Here is a 20,247-nt window from a genome sequence, read left to right as displayed (position 1 = left end):
ACCTGGTAGGCAGATACAGGAGATGCAATGTAGGGTGTAAGAGAAGTTTGAGTGAGCATTCAGTTTGTATCAATACTGTATGGCGAAGGATAAAATCTATAATAAACACAAAAGCCTGTATTAAGTAATCCTTTAAGTGGAATAATTCATGGAAAAATGATATTTTCCACCTTTAATTTCCCTCAAGCCATTACGCATTTATCGTAACAACATACCCGTTCTGTATAGCAGCTGTGGTCGGGTCGTAAGTGAGTGTCATTCCAGCCTACAGTAAAGAGAAGGACATAAACGTTCAGCTGGAAAGGCATGATTTGATAATGCTATTTCTTAGACATTGCAACATAAGACAGTAACAGTAACATTTGATAAAACTGGTATTTTTTTTTTTTTTTTGCTATAGCCAAGCATAATTGTAAGCTCAGTAAGAGAATAAAGCTCTAGACCTGTTGCTTTTCCCATATGGTAGCCATTAGCCACATGTAGCTATATAAAATTAAATAGAAAAATTCAATCTCTCTGGCAAAACAGCTACATTTCAAGTGTACACATGGCCACAAGTGGCTAGTGATTATCACTGGATGGTCCAGATTCTAGAACATTTTCTCCAGACATTCTGGGACCTGTATGCTATTTTTAAAAATTATGTTAACAATTCATTGAAAAGAAATATAGAGAAGTGGAGGCCCAATAATTTATTAAGAAATTGAAGGTTAAAAAAAAAAAACTATTCAATAGAACAAGATTAAAAAAACATACAACCCCCCCAAAAAAACCCTCAATGACAAATACATTTATTTTAATATTATTTAGAATACTTTTTGAATATAATAAATGTAAACCCTTCTAAATGGTCATACCTAAACCATGGCATAAAAGACCTTCAAAACACTCATGCAGTTCCATAGCAATTTAGAGCCTCCTACTTAGGCAGCTAGCTGGGGAACACAGCTGTTTGTACCATCTATGTGGAGAACTGTCACTTGTTGAGCACCCCACACACACACACAGAGGGAAGGCTCTCAGTCTGAGCATTACTTGAAATGAAAACGTGCTGGCAGAAAGGTGTGACCCAGGCAGCTGAAGGGAGATGCCTGTGTGACCTTTTGGAGCTGCCCATGACTGCACACCCACACTGAAGTTAAGAAAGGACTTACAAGTCTCACCTCTCCTTCTTGGTGCCATGGTCTTCCCTTAGGGATGTATTTGTTTGGGTTCTGTCTCTTCTTCTGTCCTCCATCCACAAATTTGCACAATAAAGGTTCTGTAGGAGCTGAGTGATCGGGGAAAAATATTACAAAACCATAACCGTGCGCACACACAGGTGACAAGCGTAACGGGATTTCTTTTTTAGTGGGAGCAGTGCGAGAGCTAGGAGGGAACTAATAGAACACTGCAAGGCAGAAGCTTCTTCAGACCCTTAGAAAATCAGCCACTGGTTAAAGATCTTAGTATAGAATAATACACTGATTATTATTTCCAAACCAGGGCATCATGAAAACATCTGAAGGGCCATTTTGTTGAAGAAGCAAAGGAATCTTCCCATTCACTTTGGTGCTTTTTTTTTTAATGGGCACTTCTTTGTCTTCTGGCTTCTCTACAATTCTGCCTTTAAACAGTCACCCAAATAATCTTCAAATGAAAATAGGATTGTGCCACCCTGCACTCTTCCAGCTGCAAATGCCTCTGGAGCTTCCCATTAACATTCCTCAGAGGGACCTCCATTCCTCCTGGTGGAAAACAAGTCCCCCCTTTGTAGCACATACCCCTATTTGTAATTGCAGCATTTCTAACAGTCTGTGTTCCCTGGTGCCTGCTTTTCCTTCCTGTGTGCTCCGTCATCACTGCATCCCCAGTGTCTAAGCAAAGGGCACTTGGTAGGTGCTTCTTACCTAGTGGCTGAATCAATGAATGGGTACACACAGACCTCATTTGTTCCTGGGATACAGAAGTGAAGTCTGTTATCGTGAGAAAGCTTCCAACACCTGCCCGTCCCATTTAAAGACTTTTCTGTACCTGAACCATCCCACTTGGTGAGTTTTTTTCTTTTCTTTTCTTTTTTTAAGCAAGTGTCCGTCTCACAAAAATGAGACAAAGGGAAACCCAAGCAACGAATGTAGAAAAGATGCAGAGATTCTTTGAAAGGAGACACATTCATTAGAACTAAGAGACATAATAACAAACCACAGGCAGCACAATAGGCCACCCCTGACTTCCTTTTTCAATTTGCTTTTCTGAGATAGAAGCAGCAGCGCGTTCCTGGAAGTTGTGCATTTTTCTGCATGCGTCTAGTTAATATGATAAAGGCACTCACACCTTCCTGACTGGTTCCCACATTCCATCCTTTGTCTACTGTAGAACCATGATTACTACTTTCAAGTTCTGTTTCAAACTTAAATAACCATGAAGAGAAAAATATTACTTGTGGAAAATTTACTCCTTTCTCCTTTGCTGCTTATTATCCTAATTCATGTCTTATTTTATATCACTTTTATCCACCCGCTAATGACAGGGTAGAGGCAATAGTGTCTCTCAACATTTCTCTGCCAAAACACAAAACACCGAACTGTATGTGATTCCGTCTCGGTGAGCTGTCTAGGCTGTTGGCTGGTATGCTTTTCCCGTCCTGGGTTGAACCACTCCTGAAGGATGGGTTGGAATGGGAGTCATTTCTGAATGGCAACTGTACTCTGGGTATGCTTCGGTTTGGATATGATTTCCTAAATAAATAGTTCACATGTTGGAAGCTTGGTCCCTAGTGTGGCAATGTTTAGGTGAAGCACACAGGAAGGTCCTTAGGTCAAACCTAAGAAGGAGTGGAGGTAGTTCTTGCAGGATCCTGTGTTCTTACAAGAGCAAGGCGAAACCCTGAATTGCTCTCCTCACACAATTTGTTATAGTAATGAAAAAATGGACTAATAGAGGTAGTAGTTGTTCAAAGTAAAAATGTTAGGTGTCTGGTGAGAATTTTAGTGTTCCTTTGTTTACCTTCTTGTCTCCAATACCTCCACCTGAGCTTTCCTGAATATGGAACTTCCATAGAAGGCAAACTGGGTATGATAGAAGATGGACTGCAGCCAAATCCCAGAATACAGATGAACCATACTACTTGTCTTTTCAAAAAAATTGTGTTTTTAGAAATTCTACCTTTACCAATTACAGACAGTGAACAGATACAATGAAGTAAGAAAGTTTTATAATCACTGATATTATTTCTACTACAGGGTCATTAAGGGACAGGTAGAAACTAGGGCTGAGAAATAGCATCCAAGTAGGAAGGAATAAAGGACAAAATCTTCTGCAAATAAGGACTTTTTATACCTGGAATCTTTCAAAGTTACTCACCTTTGTGTGCAAATGCTACTTAAAATTCTAGCACTGAAACTCTCCTCAGGCTCCTGGGTCAATGTGAAAGCATGTTAAGTGCAGGCCTGAAATGCAGGCTGTGTGTGTGTGTGTGTGTGTGTGTGTGTGTGTGTGTGTGTGTGGTGGGGGGTGGTGGTGGCCTCACTTAACAATGACGAACAGAACAAGAACTCAGATGAAGAAAGGCAAGATCTCACTCTCTGCACATCTAGAAAGGGCCTCATAGTAGAATGTTTTCTCCAATGATATTTAAGGTTATAAGGTCTTGCTTCCATATACTCCTGTAGGGCAAAGGAGTATAATAAACTCTGTGGAGCTGGCACTTTGTGGCAGACACTTTTATCTAGAGGGTTTATAAAAACTAGCACCTAGACTGAAATTTAACTAATTTTTAAAAAGCGCTTCCTGTGCGCAGTGATTGATACAAACTGTTTTCCTCAATTAGTATAATTAATTCCAGGGAAAGAAGGTGACCAGGTTGTTCATTCTGGAAGCTTCCCTTGGGCTGTCTCGGCAGGCAGGTGTGAGTGAAGGCAGTTTGGTAGCAAGACCTGATGCATGTTGAAGCTCACTTGTTAAATAAATGGCCAATGTTCCTATTTGGATGTAATGTGCTTCTAATGTGCTTTCATCTAGATTCTGTCCTGTCAGAAAAAAGCAGATCTCAGGTAAGAATGAAGTCTGCTAAAATATGTGGTAAGGGCATGTTTGCAAATACATATGGTATTTAAAATGAAACACACACACACACACACACACACACACACACACACACACACACACAGAAACACATGGAACAAGATGTAGTTGAATCTTTCAAATATGAATTATATTTACCACCTGATTTTTGTGCTGCCATTAAGATATGTTATTTTCCTCTAAAAGCAAAAAGGTAAGTAGTACAAACAGTGTGTATTGGCAGTAATCTCTTAGGCAAAACAAATTTCTTGTTTTTAAAGAATGTAACCAGTGGAAATGACCCAGTTTTTACATGTTGCTGGCTCCTTGTTTCAGTGAACTAGGAGTGCCCAAGTCTTGCTTGTGAAGGAATATAAAATTCTAACAGCTTTTTTCTTTTATCAAAATTCTCTCTGGTCTCCTTATCAGTTGAAATTATAATGCCCTACTATGTGTCAGGGACACGAGAGCCAGTGGTACAGTGGCAGATCTGAGTTGTTGCCTCCAGGGGGCATACAATTTAATGGGGAAGAGAATATTTCCAATCTTATGAAAACTCATTTAGTCATTTACAGGACACAGTACTGTTTTTAGAGAGATTTGTTCTAAATAGAAATGTTATGTGGAAGCAAAGTACTGACGTGGGGACAGAGGCCATCTGTCTTTCACAATCACTGCTCCATTGACTTGGAGAGTGTGGAGAGAAAGAATGCATGCCTGGAATTTAATGTTTCTCTGTGTGCTCTGGAAAAGCAAATTAGGTGAAGACTTACATATGTTGTAGGTGGCAAATGGGCTTAATTTATTTTGTCTGACACCATGATGCTAAGCAAGGGTAAGAGGATTTCAGTTAGATTTTTGCACAGAAAAACAAAACACCCGGTTCTGTGCCATGAAGCCACTTATTTTTCAGTGCGTGCAAGCTTGTTAAAAATTGAGAGATCTTTGGTTAATTAGTCTCTCCTGTGATTCCTTCAAAATGAGGGGATGTCTTCAGTTTGCTTCTGGGAGTCTAATGTTCAGGCTACAGGCTGAAGGGAGATGGTGTGGGATGTTGGCATATTCTACAGAGGGATCCTCCAGCTAGCCTCTTTGGTTGTGTTTTAGAAGGCAGATACTGAGAACAGGAAGTGCCATAAAAACTAGTAATAGGGCTATGAGCGAAGCTTGGGCATATTAAATTCACAAAATTAGTGGTCTTCAGAACTCTGCGACACTAAATTTCAGTTGTTTAAGCCACTCAATTTATGGTGTTTTGTTGTGGTTGTCCTAGCAAACAAATATAAGAAGTTTATCAAGAAGAATTTCAATTGCAAGCTTAAGGGGAAGACTGGAGAGAGCTGAGGTGTGAATAGGACGTGAGGAAGTGAAGGCCACACTTCAAAAACTCTTACATGAGAATGAGTTAGAGAGGATCACTGCTTAGTTTTAGTTTGAAGATCACAGACTTGAGCGATTTCAAACACAAATGGATATCTTTTTCCAGAAAATTCCTGGCATAAAGTAATTTGCACATAGGTTCACTGAACTCTGTGATGTTAAAAACGTCTATTGTAGTCATGCTCACAATTTTTTTGTTTCTAGTATTGTTTGTGAATTTCCTCCCACTTTCTCACTGCTTAGTCTTACCAGAGATCTGCTATTTTATTAATAAAAAAATAAAGTTTTTGTTAGAAAAAAAGTAATTACAAGTAAAATACAGAGATGGTAATTATAGAACAGAGAGGCAATGAGAGGCAGAGCAACGCCCTGATGGAACAGGATCCCAAAGACAGCTCTGAAACCTTTGTCCTTAGGACCTTGGGGAAGGAGAGGAGAAAGAGTGGGTGTAGGTGTGGATCCCTATATTGAAAAGATGTAGTCAGATAATGATCTCAACGCTATTCACTGGCCTAGAGCTAGATAGGGGACTGTACAGGTTGGTGAAAAGGGAGAAATACTGCTGGGAGAGGCAGAGAGAAGCCAAGTGGGGACCAGTGGTACTGAGGGTCTGGTTCAAATGAAGATGTGTAAAATGCCATGGTGTCAATCCTTATTTCCCAGGTACAACAGGATCAATAGGGTGGATTATTGTAGGATCAATGCCAGTTCATGGTTCTTCCAAGCAGATGTGACCAAGGGTTGCTGTACAAGAAATCTGAGGATGTCACTAAAGAAATGGTTTTAGTGCTCAGAAGTGGAGACCAGATTCTTTAGGGATGAGAAATGGGTAAAGAGAAACCCATAACAACAGTGAAAATAAAAGGGTGTCTTTGTCTCTCAGATCAGGTGTCCTGGGAGTGAGGCTGAGTGACACTGAATGGGATATTGGCTCGAAAAGTTCCGAAGTGTAGTGTTCCTGATAAGGACAATAGAGAGCAGGACAACAGGGGGAAGGGGCAAATGTGGAGTGGACATAAAGACTGTGGGGATTGAAGTCCAGGTACTGCTGGGGTGGGAAGGTGTCACGCTCCTCAAAGGACATGTCCTAAGGGTGGGAAGTCTATATTAAGGATGGCCATCCGGTAGAATGAAGGCTGGTGCATTAGAGGGTTGGATTTTCCAATGCCTTACAAGTCAGAGAGCTCCTTACCTCTGGGTCCACTTCAATTAATGCTTGGACAACCCGTGCCCAGCAAAAGCTGAATTTTTGAGTCTTATTTGTTGATATAGATATAAATTTTAAAAAGCAAAATGAGAGTTGTTGTTCTTACTATAAGAAGCATCATGCACTAAAGTTATACATATTACATAAATGACTACTGATAAAATTTTGGAGAACATACCAGAAACTCCTGGCGATGTCTTGATGAATTTTCCATTAAAATGACCAATTACACCTTCACATTTTTCTGTAGATTCCATCCTATTTATGAAAACAAAGTTCATAAGTATGTAGCAGTCTCTTAGTTTTCATTTTGTTTTGTGCATGCACAAACATTCTTTTAGGCTTTTTGGATACAAATGAAATCAGGCAAAAATATATGTATATAATAGTTTATACTTTTATCTCTTGCTTTTACAGTTCTCCAGAGAAATAACTGAAACTATAGAGTATGTTATAAATCATATAAGAAATAAATTATATTGAGTGTTTAATATCAAATATATAAATTCATTCTGATTGTTGAAAAATTGAGAAAAGAAATGTATAAAAGCTTTCTTAGTCATGATATTAAGTTAAAAACAACAGTTTAAAATACTAGTATATTTGCTACTTGTTTGAATATTGGTTATTTTAAACATGGTCTTCCCTTTTAAGTATTCATGAAATGACAGACTAAAGAGTTGTGATAATAGCTAGTGTCAATCAGAGGATGTGTCTCACATGACTTTTACATTTTCTCCAGGTTTAAAATTAAATTAATGAAGTCAATTATATACTTCTTTGTCATCTTGGCTTTGGAGGAGTTAATTAAAGGCTGAAGCCTAACTTCATAACTTTTTTTATATCTACAGGTGGCTAAAAACATTTGAGAAACATTTCTGGGTATTTAAATTACTTTGACTTATATTTCTTCAATAGAAGAAACACAGAATAATCTACTTAAAATACACCATATTCCTGAACTACCCAGAGAATTACACCTCAGTTCTAATGGATAGTGACAATGTGAAAAGCAGCAGCATTTAATTGGGCTCAGTCTTTGGATAGGTATCCCTGGTCTGCTTTCAGAAGAATATCCACGGAGGTGAGGAGATGTTGTCGATCCAATTGGTGTCCCACCCAGATCACCAATGAAGTGTGCACTTGAGATGCTGGCCCTGATGACTTACTATTTACTGATATACTAGCTTTATTATAAAATTGTCTGGCCTAACAGAACAATGGACTAAAAGCCAGAAGAACTAATTAATGGCCCTTGCCCGCTAGTGGATGATGGAAAAGTCCCTCTGTGCCTCAGTTTTCTCATATATAAAATAATATGTAATAATAATGATTTATTCATAACACAGGTCTGTGGCAGGATGTGACTGTCTTGTATATGAAAGAAAAATGTCAGCATTTTTTCTTCCAAAGTCTAAGTTAACAATTTAAAACACATAGATATTGTTATTGCAGAAGACTAACAAGTTCCTAAATAATGTATCATGTAAAATCAGCTTTTTTTTTAAATGGGCTTTAGGATTAGAATTTCTCTGGAAATCAAAGCTCTTTCTGTTTCATATATTTTCTCTAGAAACCAAATTAATGATTACACTAAAGTATCCTTTCTGGTGAGGAAGAGATAAAATGGAGGAATAAGATACTTTAGTTATATCTGGATCACTTATTTCTTAAAAAACTAAAGTGAGAATTATAAGATATTTAAATTTATGTGGTAGTTAGGTGTTAAATCCTTTTCTTTCATAAATGTTTAAAAAATCTAATTAACTCACTTTATTGATGATGAATCACATTTCTGTCTAAAGAGAAAAAAACATACCGATTTATCTATGAAATTTAGGAGACTGGTTGTTATTTTAAAGAAATTTAATTTCTTAAAAATTAATTTAATCAGAACATAAGACACAAACACTTTCAGAATTATTGCTCATATAATACTTCTTTGCCTTGAGCCAGCAAATATGTGTGCTCAGTTTCAAGAATACTAATGAAATTGCAAAAGATTTTTTAAAAATTACATGTAAATTTACACTGGTGCCCATAAGCCTGGCTTAAATTTGCTTGATTATTTTTTTAATTTGTAGGATAACTCAACAGAGCTTCTGCTCGTGTAATAAAGGGAGGGCAACATGCTTACCTAGCAAAGCCAACACCGCGACTTGTACCACTGGAATCACGTAGTATCCTTGTAGAAATAACTTGTCCAAAAGGTTTGAGCATATTTTCAAGTTCTTGCTCATCCATGGACAGGGGCAAATTAGAAATATACAGGTTGGTAGGATCCTGTTCCTGTTGCTAAAGCAGAACAGAGAATTGTCTATCAATTTCTAGGAGAAGGTGAGATATTTATGTTAACATATCTAATTGTATGTAGGCACCCTCTTTGCTCACATCCTTTTAAAGTATTATCTAGTGAAACCATGGGATCCATGAAACACTAAAATTACCTTGGACACTTGAAAACAGTGTCCACACTTTGGACAGCGTGTACAGGTCTGACCTAGTTCCAGAGCCCTTCTCGGCAGAGGTGGAAGTGGCATCATGTTGGAAAGGGTGATGCTGAGTTGGAGGGGTGCCCTTCAGAAACCACAGCTCTCAGCTATTTTCAGTGTTTCCAAAAATAACCAACCTCTCTTCCATTGCTATTTTTAGGAGTTCATGTCAGGCAGGAGGCTATTACTGCTAATAATTCAATTTAGAGATACATGAGAATGATTTCTGGATCAAGTCACGTGGATTCCAGTATAGGCTTTCCCCAATCTGCCCTATGGAAAAGTCCATATGACTTTTAAGTAGTGATCAGCAATGGAAAAAGAAGAGCTCCTAACTTAATCCAAAAGAAAAACTCAAAAGCCATATAAAATGGTAAACTCTGGGCAGATCAAATTTTAGAATCTTTTAAAAGCTGAACTCAAGTGTAGATGGAGAGAGAAGGTGTGCTAACTCCGTGCTATACAACGAGTGATACAGGGACCAGAAATACTATTAGGAATTATCTGGGAGCTATTTGAAATGCAGAGTCTCTGGCCCTACTTCAGACCTGCAGAATCAAAAGCTGCATTTTAACAAGATACTCAAGTGACTCATAAGCATATGAAAACCTGAGAAGCAGTAGTCTTAGATAATTTTCCATCCGACTTTCCTTTGTTGGGGGTAGAATCAGCTAGAATCAGATATGATTGCCAGTAAATGCAACGTTATGAGGAGTAGGGTATGTCAATCACCAGGAAAAAAGTTTACCTGACAACTAGAATATTTTCTGACCAGATCAAAATTCACTTCTGCAAATACAAGATTCATGTAACCTTAATTTAAAATTAGCCTTTCCTTTGATCTTATTAACCAATGTATCTTTATGTATTGAAGCATAGGACAGCTTATAATTTTTCTTTAATAAGCACTATTAATAAATTCATTAATTTGTAGATTAGCATTTGGAAATGAAATGGCATACCCATTATAGCTTTCTAGATTTCTGAAATGCACAGTACTTTAAAAATATGTGAAGCACTATGCATGTTTGAATTTTTATAAAGTCTTTTCAAAGTATACCAGCATTAATTAATCCTGAAATAAAAATCTTCCATTTATATAATTCACAAGTGAACAGTGACCTTTTGTGCTATACTTACAGGGTAAGGTTTAAAATAAATCAGGGGCTGAGTTATAGCTTAGGGATAAAGCTCTAGCCTTGCATGCCTGAGACCCTGGGTTCAGTTCCTAGTCCAGCAAAAATCAACCATCAGTCATTTGATCTGGTACCTAGATAAATGCCCTGGTATTCCCAAGAACTAAAGTTATCAAAGATTACAACTATGACTAATAAATACTGTTCTTACAACTGTCTGTCACCAAGGAAGGCAGTGTAAGCAGGCCATGTGGGCCCAAGAAAAAGTTAAAAATTATTAAATGCTCAATAGCAAACAGAACACCCACCGTCTTTAACTGTTCACAGGCTAAATAAAATGGCAACCGTCTTTTTGGTTTTTGGATGAGTTCAGTGTCGTACTATTGATTATCTTATGTTGTGCAAAATCTGTTGTCTACTATAAAAAGTATATCTTTAATGTTTTCAAATTTGAAAACTGATTTATTTAATAGATATAGGACAATAATGTATACAATGTTCCAAAACAGGGAAAAATAAATAGAAATGGTTTTAGGTACTAAAGTTTTCCAATGCAGACCTCTACCAACCCAGTAAACTGCCCAGTTCCTCTCTTAGCCATCTCCCTTTGGCCTTAGTCTCCCCTAAGTTACTCAGGCTTACCTGGAGTGCCAGTGAGTATTTGTTAGTATAGAAATCTGGCCCTGCACCAACCAGCACAGAGTTCTTGGTCCTTAGGGTGGGTCTTGAGAGAACCTGTGGCTTCAATGAGCTCAAGGACATTTCCTGTGCCCCTCACACTTCACAGACTCTCACTATAAAATAACTATGACCTAGTACTGCTTTTTACAGCTTACAATTAAAAAGGGGAGAGGGAAGCACGTAGTGAAGGCTAGGTGTGTGCAAGTCAAGATGGGAGGACAGCGGTGGTGAGGGACACTTTGTTGAGAGGAAAGGGGAATTGAGGAACAAAAAGAAGGCAAGAGGTTGAAACCAACTGTGAAAGGCTATCCAGGAGTTTGGTTTTATTGTATCATCCCTTGCTGCTTAGACTTTCCCACGTAAGGAATGCCAAGGGCAAGGAGAATGTGTATCCAGAAGAGTCCATGGGCAAAAGCCAAAGCAGCCTTGCCAGGGCTGGAAAATTTCCTTGAAATCCTGTGCTTTATCTTAATATTGCTTTATTACATTTTTTAAAACAATTTGAGCTTTAACAGAGAAAAAATATTTCTGATCTAATATCATGGAGTAACACTGATACCTCAGGAAGATAAACCATGTTTCTCTTATCTTTCACTTTTCTGGAAGGTAAGGAGGGGTAGGAGGAAAGACAAACTGTAGTTTGAAACTTACACCTTGAAAAATTGGGAGGCTTTGGAGAAACAGAGCAGGGGAATTAGAGAACCAACATACCTTAGATTTTTGAATCATGTTTAGTCAGATTCAGAAGCAAGTGGAAAACTCCCTAATCATAGGGCATTAAAATACTCTTTATACAAAAATATGGCATTTTAAAAATGTTACTTACAAAATTATGTGTATGTGTATTATAGACTTTCTTTTTAAAATTATAATCATGAAGATCTCTCAAAGACTAATGTTTAAGAGTGCTCATAGGAGAATTTGTTATAAATGAAGTAATTTTTAGAGTGAGGCTACAACGTAGATACTAAGTACTTCCCAAACCTGTGTTTTAGTTTCTTTCATCTATGAAGTTAGTAATAAAAATGTTTCACATTCTATAAGGTCTTGATTCAAATGGTAAGTTTATCAATGAAGAAAAAAATTGCTTAGAATCATGCCCGAAAGAAATTGGACTTTTAGTTCTTTCTTGGATTTAGTGAAAGAGAGTGATCTAAATAGATGTAAACATTTCCTATGACTTTTTTTGTGTTGTTTTCAACAACAACAATTCTTGTTAGGTTTCTTCACTTGGGATGACCATTAGTGCTAATATTACTTATATTTCTTTTTCAATACTACTCATAATGTTAGAGTAATTTAAAAGTTAAAAAAACAAACTAACCACCAAAGAATGGGGAGAAACTGCCTCTTGGAGCCACAAAATATATAATCCCAAAGTGTCTGTGTGTTCTTTACCATACATTCATTATGAATAGAACATATAATATTTTCAGTCACTGATGATGTTTTGCACACTGAGGATAATTTAGTCTCCCTAAAATCGGCAACAACCATAACTCTGTTGTTTTATGTCTGAAGTTGCTATGTCTGAAAAATAAATGTATTCTGTCAATTATAGGTGGCTAAACAAAAGTAGGACCAACGGCCTCTTTATGTCCCTAGACTGGAAGGGATTCAAGGGCCTCTCTAACAAGTGGAAAACTAGATCCCACATCAGCCATGAGAGGGATAAATGGGTAGTAATGTTCACTTGAGTAGAAAAGTGGGGCTTGGAGGTACCACATGGTGTAAAGCACTCAGTCATCATCTGAAAGAAATTAACAAAAACCTCCCTGTGTGTGTGGAATGGTTCCTAAAATGCAAGAAAGGGACTTGGCAGGAAGAGCAGACATCTGTTTTCTCTTATACAGAATACCAACCAGCAGATAGCCACTCACGGGCTTGTGACTGCAAACTGCTTGGATCATGGTGGACTAGGGGTGTTGTGAGGACTAAATTACTGCTCAGTGACTCCCCATTTATTGAGAAAAATGTGCAAGCTTCCCATCAGCCAAGTAGCACCCAATGATCTGCTGACTCCAGCAGGCCTCAGAAGGTACCAAAGTTTAGAGAAGTCACATTGTTAACAGGTATCACTGATGTTCATTCACATTTTACATCTTTGTTTCCAAGTTTAACATAAATAGGCTTTCCAAAAGGCCCAAGGCCATTTCTATTTGAGAAGTTTCATCGGGGTACTCCATGAATATGATTTTTAAGTGTCCCTTTCCCCCTTTTACTTTTTGGACTGGGGATTGATCCCAGAGGTGCTTTATATCTAAGCTATATCCCTAGGCCTTTTTAAAACTTTTATTTTGAGACAGGGTCTTGCTAAGTTGCTGAGGATGGCATATAATTTGCCATTCTTCTGTCTCCCCAATTGTGGGGATAACAGGCAAGAACCACCGCACCTAGCTAAAATCTCTCTCTTAATTCTCAATAACTTCCTAGGCTCAGAAGAAAGTTTTTTCCCCTCTTAAATGATTTTTTTGATTATTAACAAAACAAAAAAAAAATATTACCACATGGGAAGGACCAAGCAAGCCATCAAAAATACATGAATAATAATAATAATAAAAAATCCCTGGTCTCTAATGTTTCAATTTGCAGTTTTGAACATCTGTGGGATCCTTTCTGAACTCAATCAACATGTCAAACAACATTGAATTTCCCCCTTCCCTCACCAAAATGGCCCTTATTTTTTTTCTGATTATGTTTAATATATGGATTTTCAACACATAGGTGTATCCTTATTTGTCCATTAAAGGAAAGGGGACAGTGACAGGCCCTTGTCATTCAAGCACAGGAGCCAGATTAACTTCCTTTAAAAATCCTCTCCCCAAAAGATGCATGCCAAAGACTCCTTTATCAAGACGGAACAAAGAGTCTAAGACAAATGTGGACTCGCAAAACCCTTGAATTTATGGTACAGAACAAGAGATCTGCTAGCATTATAAAATATATTTTTTAACTATAAAGATATAATAAAAAAGAATTTAGATCAAAGAAACTCAAGTCATTCTACAGGGACCTGAAGAAATTCATACTATGGAAAATGTTGGCACATGGCCAGCATCTCTAATCCTGCACAATGGTCTTCCCCACAGATGATGGAGGAAGGGATCATTTCTCCTAGCCAATTTACAGTATAAAGCCTACCAAAAAGGTCTTTGAACAGAGCTCATTATCGACCCATGGGGAAGCTGGCATTCAAAGTGCACCATGGATATGACATGTAGTACCAATCTACACCCAGTCCTATGTTGACTAAAAGCATTGTAAAGAATTTTTCAAAATAGTATATGTTTAATATAATATGCTGATTAATATTCAGGCATTGGAAATGATCCTAGGACAAGTATTCAGGGGCACTCAAAAATGGCCTTTGCATTTTGTTAACAGGCTGACAAACGGGCCTTTTTCTAACTCTGATTCAGCTGAGGCCACAAAACAAGGGGTGTGTGGTACTTCCACATTCCAGAGTGAGAAACCAGGTCATCAGAGAGAGCCTGCAAGGAACTGACTGAGGACTGGTTTGGGATGCTTATGTGAACACTGCCTCTTGTCTGTCTATAAGAGATTGTACAAGTGGAAATAAGGTGCATGTGCTCTTTATGTGGAAAGAAAGGTGCATGTGCTCTGAGTCTCAATATATAGGCTGTTTCCCTCTCATTATCCAGCCAGCAGCAGGGGCTTCAACAGACCAATCAGCAGGCCTGGTCTGTGTCCCACGGGCTTGCTGGATACAATGGTCCAAGCCACACTCAAAAAGTAAGTAATCTGGAAGCAGAAATGCTGGTTGAAGGGGGCTACAAGTGTGGCTGGAAAGAAACTATTTGACTGCAGATGGCCGGTAAAGGTGGATCAGAAGTAGGCCCATAGGCAGAGTTGGCTCCAGGTTGTGTTAGATCCACCCCAGGAAGGTTGGGGGATGGGGAAGTCCTGGAAGAATGGTGTTGAGGATGGCCTTCCATTATGAGGTGCTGAGGTTTCCAGCCCAAGAACACATATACTCTATCTTCAAGGGATTATGGGGAAAGATCAGATTGAAAGGAAAGGTGGGGTTGGGTAAACAACTAAGAAAAATGCCAGAAGCATTCCATGAGAGAAAGCATCAGTCTGCTGCCTGGCCAGAGAAATCAACCCCAGATTATCTCTGCTACTCCAACCCTGGAGGGTTAGAAGCTGCAAATAGGGAGCTGACAGAAGGGGTGGGAGCAGGAGAAGCACTAGCTCTGGAAATGGAAACCACCCATGTTCCCATCCCACCACAACCATGCTGTTTGGAACAGACCTGGATCAGGTGGAGAGACTCTGATGTTACACAACACTCAGAATTTGTCAAATAAACAGGGATGGATATTGAAACACTGAACACTTAATATAAAGAACAATCTGTTTTTGAAAACCAGATATTCAACATCAAAAAGTTAACCAAAGGTTAATGTTAAAATAATATTTCATATTATTTTAAATAAGCAAGTTATAATGTATTACATATTAGTCACAACCCAAACAGTCTTCTAAAATATGACTAAATTGATTATCCTAAAATTCCCTAAATTATAACTAAATACATTCAATACACATATCTATGTGAGTATATACACATGTAATAAATGATTATGCGGGGGACAGAAATCTTCAAGACACTGCTTTCTGGTCACCAGATAATCAATAGAGTTGTCAGCAAATAGTTGTTACATACATAGTCTGTGATGTCTTTCTGTAACAGTGACATGCAAGACACAACATCCCTTTTGTGGACTCTCAGCAGCTTTCAAAGCTTCTCCACAAGATTCTAACATTTGACAAATTCTATTTAAAATGTAACTTAAGGCTTTCCCCATATATTGACTTGTCTGAAATATCATTTTGAGGTTGGGCAATGTAAATACATACAGAAGTGCCTGGAATTGTATTAAAGGATATGTGTGTTTCATGGAGTTTAGACATGAAAAATAAAGAGGCATTCTAACCCACCATCTTCTAAAATCAACCTGAAAGACCTGAAATGAAAGAAGCAAGTAAAGGGACTTTTTTGAAATAAAGAAAAGTCATGGGACCTGCCCTGGATTTTATCCAACCAGAGCTTCACAGAGTAGAACAGACAGAGTGGAGGACAGAAGAGTGGTTTTCTGAATGAATGCCTAAGAGTCCTGCTTACAGAATATTTGCTCACTGTTTACAGAGCCAGATTAAACATTGTGCCAATCATGATGCAAAGCTGGTATCTCATATTTACAATACACTTAAAATTTCATTGCTTCTCAACAATATTACAGGAAATTACTCTTTATGGAGGATAAATAATCTAAAAGTCATCATTGCTGTTTTTTAATATTTATTTTTTAGTTATAGATGGACACAATATCTTTATTTTATTTTTATGTGGTGCTGAGGATCAAACCCTGTTCCTCACACATGCTAGGTGAGCGCTCTGCCTCTAAGCCACAACCCCAACCCATGATGCTTACTATTTATAGTTTTGCTTAACTTTTACTCTGGAGTTCAAGAAAATCCAGAGTAAGTGTAACCCAACATAAATCTTTAAAAACATTCTATGGCAAGGTTACCTTAAAATGTGATTCCTTCTATTAATTCCTAAAATCTTTATCTATGTTTATTCTTTCATTCAAAGTAAGCCTCGATCCTGGTAGTTGCATGCATGTTCTTCAGTAGCCTGTAACTGCTAAGGTTTAACTTGGCTTTTAGGTCTCAGCAGGTAATTTATTTCTTTCTCAGAGTTTTTTTTTTTAACTTCAATAAACCTTTGCTTATGAACATGGGAGTGCTCTTTAGGAAATGATCATTTGCTACTATTTAGAAGTAGCAAAGGATAGTAGAAAATTCCTTTTTTTCAGTATTTCATGAAGCCAGAAAATATAACATTGCTGCCTCTTTGAATTGAAAAGAATGCTTAAAATATCAAAGTGCCATATTTTAGGTTTGAAAACAGATCCTACAGTAAATGAAGATTCAAAGTTGGGAAAAAAGTCAAGTATATCTACAGGTATATCTTCATAATTGCACTATAGGTACTTGCTATTAGCATATAACCTAAAAGTGACATTGACTGAATTGACACTTATGCCCAAGTCTTTGCTTCCCAAATGCAAGCTTGAGTTATATGCTTACAGCTAGTACCTACATGCAATTATGAAGATATACCTGTAGTTAAGTAGATTTTTTTCCCTGTCTTTGGATCTTCAATTGCTGTTGTATCTGTTTTCAAACTTGAAACCTGGTAGTTTCAGAAGGTCTGTTACAGAATACAAACATGCCATTTCATGGTTCTTCTCTTTTTCTGAATCTTAGCTTTTCTTAATAAAATCATTGTGCCTATTTGAAAGTAGGAAGGAGCACAATTGGAGGTCTCCTCAGCTTTGTAATCATGACTGCCCCTGTCTGTGTAACTGAGATCAGGGATGGTCACCCTTCCAGAGTGCATCAAATATAAGGCATCATCATGTCTTTTGAAAAAGGAATTGGGCATCTTAAACTAACTTCAATGAAGAGCATACTATGAAAAGAAAGAGACAATAACTGGCTGGTTAACTCAATTCACCTTTCTAAATTATGATATTGTAGATTCTAGGGAAAGACTTGGAGAGAAGCTGTCATAAGAAAAAAATTTTCAAGGTAAACCTTATGTCTTACAGTAATTAGTATCTATGTGTACTGTACTAAGCTATTCATTAAGCAAGAAACTTATGGTTTCCATTTTGTAATCCTTGGACATTCAGGCACATTCCTTACCCTGAGAAATTTTTTAAAAATTTATTTACACCTTATGTAATTTACTATGTGAATTGTATGCATTTATAAATCCTCCTTCCCATGGTAAATTATGAGGAATATATGATACTTGTCAGAGTACTACTGCTGTGGATGTGGAGACACAGGGTAGATATTTAGCAGGAGCTGTGGCTAGCAGGGACAGAGGGAGCAAGGAATGGTGCAGGAAGAGGCTTCAGGAGCAAAGTGCTTGACTCACCTTGACCATTTGAGCCTGAACCCCACTAGCCTTCAGGGCTGACACAGCTTTCTGAGCTGCTGCAGGACTGTTGAAGTCAACAAAACCATAACCTGAAATGCAAAACACAGTTTTTATTAAGTCATTATTTTATGATAATGTGAAAAGTAGAAGAATGACTCCACTTTGTCTCCACTCTGACAAAAGAAAAGAAAAACACCATGAGAGGACACAGGTGTTCACAGCCACAGTGCAGTGACATCCTCAATTCTTCCTCCTGGTGGTCAGTCTGAGCTGGACAAGCCTCCCTTCCCAGTGTGTGTGCCATGTGGAGAGGAGAACTGGCCTTGTTCCATGCAAGATCTTCTTAGGTGTCCTATAGTTACTATGAAAACAATGACATCTCAGTTGCCAACCAAAGTTAGAAAAGGTGGGGAGGGGACAGGAAACAACTTCAGAGAAATACTGCTTTCAATGATGTGGTAATGAAGATAAGAGCCATCCCACTGGGCTGATAAATGACAGCAGCAAAAATTATGTTGTTTCTTCTTCTTTATTTTTTTTGGTACTGGGTATTCAACTCAGGGATGCTTTACTACCGAGCTACATCTCCAGGCCTGCCCTCGCAACCTTTTATTTTTTTTTGAGACAGTTCTAAGTTGCTTAGGTCCTTGCTAATTTTCTGAGTTTGGCCTTGAACTTGCAATCCTACTGCTTCAGCCTCCGAAGTTGCTGGGATTACAGGTGTGCGCCTCCATGCCTGGCAAAAATTATGTTTATTCTGTAGAACCTTACTTTCAAAATTAAAAAAAGTACCATCATTAGATACCCAAAATATAAGATAATCTAAACTTTGGTAACTGGATAAAAGTACTATTTACCTAAAACACAGCTTATTGTATCTCTTCAAAAGAAATAGGGAAAGAAAATGCCTCCAGACACCTAAAATATTTGGAGCAGTTCATGCCCTAAAGTCTAAAACCAAAATGCAACATACACACACAAAAACAAATAACCACCTATAAGAGGTTGTGGTCTAAAGCTTATTTATCCATAGGTTCACATTTTTAACAAGTTGGTCATCTATTTTCTCAGGCCACAAGAAATCATAGCAGAAAATTAGGCAAAAAGGGGTTCTGATGAGGATAGGGCTACAAAGCAAGCACATGGATGGAGGCACCTAGCCGTGAAAAACCACAACAAGCAATAAAAGAGAAAGGTTGAACAAAGAGCAGGACTTCCACAGCATATGAGCAAGCATCCCCATGAATCTCAACAGATCCTGAGAGCATGGCTGTATTAAAACAGAGAATTGTAGGTTTTCTTTCAGTCTGATAACTCCATTATTGAGGGAAGGTTGAGTTATACTTCGTACACTGTTTAAAGGAACAGGATTAGAAGTGAAGTACCAGAGTCTCCCTTGGAACTCATATCAATTATTACAAAATTAATTTCAAAGTAAGTACATTTTGAAAATGAAAGTACCATGTGGAGGTTGTGTGGAAGTGGAGGTTGTGTGGAAGGGGAGTCAGTCTGTCACGGTTTTCCACATATTATGAAGAAATGGTACATAATTGAGATAGCATGGTACTAGTGTCAAAATAGACAAACACACAGCAATGTGGTCAAAGAGAAAGCCTCAGAAACAGTCCAGTTTGTAGCACTGGTACCCAAAATATTGCCTGGTAACAAAATAAGTTGTAATGAAATAGAGTAGTCAGACTATCGGTTACAGAGAGATGTTTCAGGACAGATGAATGTTAATGCAGCTTCCTTGTAGTACTTAGAATTGGACGGAAATTATGCCCAATTTGATTTAGACAATAGTTAAACAGCCAGGTTGAGGAAAATAAGAGGAGGCTGATCGAGGCCAAAGCAGAGGATGCTACTCAACTCCCAGGTTAGAGATCAGGATAAACATATTTTGGGTGTTATTGAGAAATTTGCTGTTACTGCTGACTTATTGTATTCTGAGGATGGATGCACATGCATGTGTGCATTCTTCAGCAGGTCATAAATGAACACATGGCCACGACAATCAAATGACATAGCTTCTACTAGTGGATGTTTAAAGTTTTCCACCAATTTTGCTATTTGCAATAAATAGCAATATTTTAACAAAAACACTGTATTTATTGCTATTTAATATTTATGTCAGTGGATCTGAATAGAGAGAAAAGAGCAAGCATGATATTAATTTAAACATGCTACAGTAGTGCCTAAGAGAATTCCTATCTCTGACCTGGGGTGGGTGGTGGTGGGAGGTTAGGGAAAGTGTTGATTATCTTGAAATACAAGATGAATTGGGGGGCTGGGGCTATAGCTCAGTGGTAAGACTGCTTGCCTCACATG

The 20,247-nt window shown here is 37.9% G+C and overlaps 1 pseudogene; it reads right to left on the bottom strand.

Annotated features, from left to right (window-relative positions):
* Window positions 1-20,247, bottom strand: part of LOC143387813 (RNA-binding motif, single-stranded-interacting protein 1-like) — a 41,072-nt pseudogene that overhangs the window by 8,539 nt on the left and 12,286 nt on the right.

This window comes from Callospermophilus lateralis, unplaced genomic scaffold, assembly GCF_048772815.1.
Source record: "Callospermophilus lateralis isolate mCalLat2 unplaced genomic scaffold, mCalLat2.hap1 Scaffold_329, whole genome shotgun sequence".
Classification (NCBI taxonomy): domain Eukaryota; kingdom Metazoa; phylum Chordata; class Mammalia; order Rodentia; family Sciuridae; genus Callospermophilus; species Callospermophilus lateralis.
This window is presented reverse-complemented; position numbering and strand designations above follow the sequence as displayed.